This window comes from Marmota marmota, unplaced genomic scaffold (genome assembly GCF_001458135.2).
Source record: "Marmota marmota marmota unplaced genomic scaffold, marMar, whole genome shotgun sequence".
Classification (NCBI taxonomy): Eukaryota; Metazoa; Chordata; class Mammalia; order Rodentia; family Sciuridae; genus Marmota; species Marmota marmota.
This window is the reverse complement of record NW_025999924.1, coordinates 11,100,054-11,108,060: the sequence shown is the minus strand read 5'-3', so window position 1 is coordinate 11,108,060 and position 8,007 is coordinate 11,100,054.

Genomic DNA, 8,007 nt, shown 5'->3' with positions numbered 1-8,007 from the left:
TATATATATGCCTGCGTATCCAGATTACCAACACGCGTTTTTCCATTTGCACCGACTTATTTGGAAACGGTTGTTGGGGGTGATAATTTCGTCTGAGAGATTAACCATTAAAGTCTCAAAGTTCCCAGTAATTGCAAAACCCTGCTTGTAAAAATACCGAATTTTAGAACTGCCCCCCACACCCGCCCATCCCAAATGAAAGCCTGAGGATGCGCTTTGGTCTTGGGGACTCAGGGTGTGGTGGGCAGACAGCTGTTGAATCCGAACAAAGCCTATACTAGATCTGACGCCGCTTGGGGTTCCATCTGGGAGGATTTTTTTTTTCATCTCCTCCCCATTCCAATGGAAAGAAATGGATTTGGGATGGGGTAATCGAATTATGTGTTTCTGGTGGACAGATGGAAGAGGAATGAGTGAACCTTTAAGAAACAAAAGGATGACTGAGATTTGGATTCCGGATGTGCAAATATGGAAACAAAATAGCTAAGGAAGCTCCAGGGATACCAACACTGGAGTTACCTCCAATATTAACTCATAGGTGAATCATCTCCCCTCTACTTTCCCCTCTTCTGTCAAGAACTGTGGCCCTATCTCACAAACTGCTGCAGTAGCCAGAACTGTGGGACATTTTGAGAAACAAGGCTTGAAACCTGCCTGAAACTAACAAAGCCACAGCCAGTCAGCCAGTCAGCCAGTCAATCCCCCCTTCTCTCCCTCTCCTTTCCCCCTCCCTTCTTTTCTCCCTCCCTCTCTCAAGTCTTCCACTAGCTAGGTTCTCTCCAATTATTGCCCAACCGCAAGTCAACCTTACACCTGCTGGAGGGATTTTGGTGATGGTGGTGGTGGTGGGAGAGGGGCAAGCTTGGTTTTCAGCAGCCTGCAGAGCACTGTGGCAAACATGTCGGCACCGCTTAAGACTGTCCTTGGAAATATATTGGAGCCAGGAGCCAGGGAGTTTATCCTTAGCCTAAGACTTTACTGGTTGCCCTTTCTGTTTCTCTTGCCTACCAGTGCTTGCCATCCCTTTCCTATGTCTCTCCCTCAGCACTGTACCATTCTTTGCAGAGTTTGCAAAGCTCTCTTGCTGACTTTGGGTGGAAGGTTTAAAAAAGCGGAGAAAGGAGTGGCTCTGAAGGCATGGAAGGACACATTGGGTTCTCCTTTTTAAAATTTTAATTTCATTGACACGACTTGAAAGGTTTGTTTTGGTATAAGGCAAAGCTGCCAATTCCAAATACAAACAGACGGACACACACTGTGTGTATCAGATGTTGGAAATAAAAATGGTTTATTGATTGAAATAATAGAGGCATTATTTTGATTTGTCTTGACATGAACGCTGATTTATAGAGCTCTTCCCCCATTGATTTCTTCTTGTAGTCCAGACACATGGAAATGATAAAAATCTCACCAAAGCTCACCTTGGTGCTAATCAAGACTGCTCGATGCACGTTATAAATCTGATATTATATTTATTGCTTATCTTTATTTGAGAGGTTAGTCTCCATTCTAGGATTGTCCCCTTTCGAAAAAGAAATTCGGATGCATCTGTTTTCACTTTGCACTTTCAATGGGCTGGAGCAGACAATAGTGTGAAAAACATCTGAAAATATGAGGCGACAGAGCTGCATGTGTGTTTCATTTTTGCAGTGCTAGGGTAGAAAATAACAAAAGAAAACACACACATACACACACACACACAGAGTCTCAGGACAGCAGCACAAAGGGAGCTCTGACCCAGAGCTAACACACTAGACAAATTAAAGGAGTAAATCCGAGGAGGACCCAGGGCAGGGAGGCTCTGGGCTATTTGGGACAGATCATGGACCTACCATAGAAATTTAACTTGGGTGGGGGAAGAGCAGAGACAGTGAAGTGTCCAGAATTGGAACTCAGTCCCTGATGCCGGGGACAATATATTTCATTAAAACAAAGAGTTTTCTTGGACTGCGCAATAAAAGAAAAATAGTTAACACAAAATAAACATAACCTCTCCCCTCCCCAGCAACAAAACAACCAGTCACTCCAAACCAAAACCGAAACCGAGTGTTTTCGGTTTAATTGTTGCGGGATCACAAGAGATTCCCACTTGACCTGAGCCAGGCTTAGAGCTCAGGAGAGGTCAGTGGGGCTGGCCTGGTTGGAAGGAGACTAAGGAACGCCTTTTCCGTGAAGGGGCAAAAAAAAAAAAAAAAAAAAAAAAAAAATTGCAGAGTTTAAAGGCACAGGAATACAAAGACGGGTGTGGGATTGTCTGGTTATCCACGGATACCGGCTGTTGTTGCCTCCCAAAGATGACTAGGTTACGAAAATAAAAGGGCTGTCGGTAAAGAGGAAAGATTAAATATCAGCGAGGGCATCCTAGGAAATCGTACTGAGCGCTGCAGCTCCGGAGCTGGACCACTGCTGCCCTTGCAGCCAATCCCGGGGCCTGTAGGCGCGAGCGGCAGAGAATAGGGCAACGGTGTGGGAGCAGGAGCCTCCTGGCCGCAGAGCCAGCCACGATGCGGGACCCAGCTCCGACTCCGACCCGCGGACGTGTGGGAAAGGATGCAGGACTCCGGGCCAGGGCGGTCCTAGAGCAAAGGGGATGGTTGAGCAGAGAAAGGGATGCCCAGGGCTCTCGATTTCTCGTTCCAGATTTCTGCCCCTGTTTCCCCGCCGTCCCAAGGACGTGCCCTAAGAAAAGGCGCCTCCGAGAGCGAGTATCCCATCCCTAGACACAGAACGCCCCTGGCACCTCAGTACTGAAGGGAGAGTTTCACTTCTGACCTTCCTCCAGGTCGTTTATTATTCTTGTAATCATTTAAATTTATTGTACAGCCTGTTGCGCTGTCGGGACAGAGGGTGATCCATTTGGGGCTCCAGAATTTCCCTAAAGGCAGTCTTTTCCCCGGACGCCGCGTCGCTGACCTAGTGAGAGCACGCGAGCATTTTCTTGTTGAAAAGCGTCTCCGACTTCACCAGGCCGGTCCCCTCTTGAAGCTCACCTTAGGCAGTCGCTGGAAGTTCCAGTTCAGGCATAAGCTTTCCTCTGGCAGGATTCTTCAACTCCAAGGCTGCCTTCCCCAGTCTGGTTCCATGGTCACTGCTCATTTCTCTGCATTTAGTGCTTAGGAAACTTAGAAAGCCCGCTTTCATTTGTACGTCGTCTGCCGACAGCCCCTTTGAGTTAGTGCATCCAATCCCCCCTCCCCACACGTAGTGCACTCATTTTTATTTTTAATAAATGATTTAAAAAATCAAAACAAACCTCTGAATCAGTCCGCCCAATTTTATGCTCCATCTCCTCTATATATGTGTTACATTCTCTCTGCCAATCGATGGGAAAGAGTGTTTAAGGACATTTGCAATTTCCTTTGTCACTTGCCACTCTTATGTGTGTAGATTTTACATATCATTTGTTTACCAAATCAGTTCTGATTTCCTCAGTTCAGGATTCAGAATTTTTGTTTTTAGATTAATTGCCCAGCACTGGAAGGACAGGATATTTTAGAGGGTCCACTTGATGCAAAAATGGTCAGCCAGTATTAGGGCAAAACAAGGAGGTTGTTCTGACAGATTCTGGTCCTCTGCAGGTTTTGAATGAACTCAAAAAGCCTTCTTTGCCTTCCTAGTACTTTTTGCACTTTTTTTTTTTTTTAAAGGCCATACCTTGAAGTGATGGTTGGGTGCCTAATTTCTCTTGGCCTTAACCTCAGGCATTACAAGTTCCTCCTTGCCCAGCCCAAAGCACTGTGTAGATCCAACACCCCGGTTGCAGATAACATTCAGTCATGTCAGTTCTTTTAGCCATATGATGCCTACCTGCATTCTGATCTTGCATATTCTTAGGTTCCTTATGAGTCTCACTGGTTTACTTATTGATTTCTTTACATGATTGCATCATGACTCAACACAGCTGAGTGCTGTGGAGCTTGTGGATGATACTATTACTTCCCTGATTAAAAATCTACACAGTAAGATTTTTTTTTTTTTAAATGAAGGGTTTGGGTGGTACAAGCATCCTTTTAATTTTTTTTTTCTTTTTCCATAAAATGAATGAGCTTTAAGTTATAAGAAGCTCAAGTTAACTATGCAGGTGTTGGGCAACCAATTTCAGGTTTTCATGGCATAATTATCCTGGATCATCTGATGGCCAATTGGATTAGATGACCACTTGTCTACCTCTGAAGGAATCCTAAGGGCAACTTCATCACAATTCACTTATCAGCCAAACAATTGGTATCTAAAAATGCATCAAGAGTTTTTGTCTATTTCAACAGATAGCAGATTTCATGGAATTTGAAATTTATAAAAATAGCTACTTATATTTTGGGGTCAGATTTAATTTTTGCTTGGGTCATTTACTTTGGAATTTATGAAGGTATCCATAGGTGTGGCATCTCTTTAAGCTTTCAGCTGTAATTAGGGATACAGGTGAGGTGGTGATGTTACTGAGATGTTAAGGACAACACACACATGAGTAAACAAAAGAAAGCCCTGCAGCAACAGCCTTACTTCAAAGCACAGCTGCTCCGCTGGGGTCAAGGTGGTTTCTTCCTAACTAAAAACAAGATTGTCTACCTAAAATTATAATAAAGACCCTGACAGACCAAGGTTACAACTGGCCCAGGATGCAGTCTCTTGGGAATAAAAGGACAATTAATAGAAATTCCTGTTGGTCTTCCATAGTCCTGTCTTTGTTATGATGTGGGCAGAAGTAAGTCAATAATCAGAATTTTGAATAAGCAACAAATGAGTGCCCTTCAAATATTAAACGGCGAATCGATATTTTATGGATCTGGAAAAAAAGAAAAGAAAAGAGGACACTGTCTTCTGAATGGACAGCAATTAGATTTTGTAACTAGACAGAAGGATTGGCAAAGAACAATAGCTCAAATGATGGCTTGTCTCATTCAGTCAATAACTAGGCAAGAAGAAATTTGGACTAAGGAAATTTACCTGTCCAAATCTCTGTATTATGGTTCCAAGTTCACTAAGCAACTTTCTGATTATAATTTACATTGCTGTGCATATCTGATGAACTATGAGAATGTATTTATGTATCTGATATTTTACATATGTATATGAATATATTGGATGGACATTCTGATTTTAACATTGGTCTTAATGACGTTCGTTAAATGATTCTTCTCTAAAAGAGTAACTCTTGGTTTGCTAAGAAGTCAGGTTTCCAGTTCTGAAAGAGCTAGGACTGGTCTGGTGGACTATAAAAAGCTTTCTGGGAAAGGCTTCCTGTCTGGTCTTTTAGCAAAGGCCTGTTAACACCTTCCTAGTACCCAGAGCAGCTCATTGGCTGTCTGCTCCAATTTCAATGGATAGCAATGGTACCTAGAACTCAAAAGTACTTAAGACTTATTTTTTTTTTTAAATGAACAAGTACAAATATCACAAATGTCTCTGCTTTCTATAAAAAATTAATTTGTCTAAACTATTCTTGTAATTAATTCAAGCTTTGGTCAGCACCAAATCGTGAGTTCACTAAGTTTGTCACCTACTGCTAAAATGTATCATATCCTTTTATGTTTAACATAGTTTAATTAGATATTCTTTTTGAAGTTAAATTCTGCCATTTAGGATTCTTTGTTTTATTGTTTCTCTTCCTAATTTTTTAAACCCCTATCTTACCTCAGCAAAAGGAACTACCAGATTTATTTAGCTGTCCCCACAGAAAACCCTTTATCTCTTGATTGTGAATGTGGCTTATTGCTTCACACTTTACATTTGTTTTTTCTATTATTGCAGACAACATTACACCTATTGTTTAAAGATAAATGCACCTGACTTTTATAAAAATTTAGTATCTAAAATTAGGGCTTTTGGAGGATTAAATCAGATAAAACATAAAAGACTTAACTCAGTGTCTAGCACTTAGCATGAAAAATATATTAGTTGCAATATCTTAAACGTAAGATTTTCTCTAGCTGAAATTTTTAAGGCATGGGATATATTGACCCCGTATTTCCTGTTCTTTCTTTGTGGCTAATAGCTTAGAATTCTTCCTCTTCTATGTATATTTAAAGTTCTTTTTCCCTAAATACATTTCATTAAAAATGTTTATATTTATGGATTTAATACATACGTGGAGACTGAAGCTTGCACTGTGCAACTATTTTTACAAAGTTAAAATAACGTACAATCCATCACTAATCTATTGTGTCTTACTTGTCATCCCATCAATATTTTACTCACCCTTCCTTTTTCTTTGAATCCTAGAGTTGGAAAAAAAAAACTTAAATGTCAACAAGTTGTAGAATCATTGAGTTTTTAATTGTAAATGAATTTAGACATATCTAAAATCTAAGTCAATTCTTAATTTATCCATGATAACTAAGCTATTTTTATCTTTTAATGCTCTTATCAAAGTTCCTTTAAGCATCTACCTAAATGATATCTCCTAATATCCTCTTCTTCATATGGTGTTCCAGTCCTGTTAAAAATGCTGTGCTGATTGTGGGCCATGATTTCTTCTTACATATTATGTGTGGCATTTATTCCAATGGCTGATACTTGCCTTTTTTTAATGGGTCCTTTGATTTAAATATATTTTCTGTAATTGTTAAGAGTTGAAGAAACAACCCTGGTTATTTCTAGATCATTTTTTAAATAGATGGTTCTTGTGTTAGCAATCCATTGAGGTGCAGCTCAGTGAAGATTTGTCTAAGAGATTATACATTGTCACTGAAAATTTATAAATTTCACATTTAAGATTTTTAAAAACAATCTCTGAATGCACATTATTTTCTCCAGATGATTAGTTTATGATGTACCTCTTTAGTAAATCTCAATAATTCTGCACTGCTCTAATGATGATAACTTTGACCCCCTTCAATGACTTCAGTAAACTTTAACGCAAGAAGTGTTTCAGACTTACCATCATTGTTTTATGCATCCTGAGTGCAATTTTTGCAGATGGTTTAGTGTATTTATGAAGAAAGTGCCACAAACAAATAATCTTTAGATTTGGGCCAGGCTCTATCACCATAATTTGTTATATGACTATAATTAAATCCCTTGAGTTGCTCTTTCTCATTTATTTATCTGTTAAATGGGAGTAATAATGTGTGTGTGCGTGCGTGTGTGTGTGTGTGTGTGTGTGTGTTAGTTTGCAAAACTACTACGGACAAAACTACTGTGGACTGAATGGATTAAATAACAGAAACATATCTCTTATAGAACTGGAAGCTGGGAAGTCCAAGATCAAGATGGCTTGATTTAGTGTTTACTGAGAAGAGCCAAGAAAGGTAGATCTTTTGGGCCTTTTTATAAGAGCATAATCCCTGCATGAGACCCTCATCCTTGTGGCTTAATTACCTCACAAAGGCCCCATGAAATTGTATTATGAATTTTGGAGAGACACAAAAGTTTTTTTCCATAGCTTTGTGCATGTGTGTGTGTGTGTGTCTCTGTGTGTGTATACATGAGAGAAACTAAACTTAGACCATGTAATTTAAAATTACAAGGCATGAGAAGAAACTTCTTTTGGACTACTTCCTCTGGGCCATGTCTTGTGTTGGGCATGGTGCATATATCATTTCATCTGATGGTATCATTACTCACGTTCATGAAGTTTATGATTGGAAAATTATCAAATTTCCAGTTTTCTATTTTCTTCTCTATCTGGTTCTATGTTGCCAACCAGGTTTTAACCAATTCTTCCAAGATCTTGATTTTATCCCCCTTTTTTTTTTTTTTTTTAATAATGGTCTCTTCTTGTTTTAGGTATTCAAAAACTTCTCCTATCTCCTGTGGGATATTGCTTACATATAACTTTTGAAGTCCCTATTTGTTTTAGACACTTTACTTTCACAGATGATAATTTTTCTGCCTTTAGAGTTGGGAGCTTTGCTTTTAAGATCTTGGCTTTGCTCAAATATTTGTTGATTTTTGGCTTTGTACTTCTCTTCATACTTGAGTTTTTCTGTTTTCATGTGAACAATTCTTGTCTTCATGGATTATGAGAAAGGATCTGGATAGGCTCTTCGGTAGAGAGGATAAGTAGCT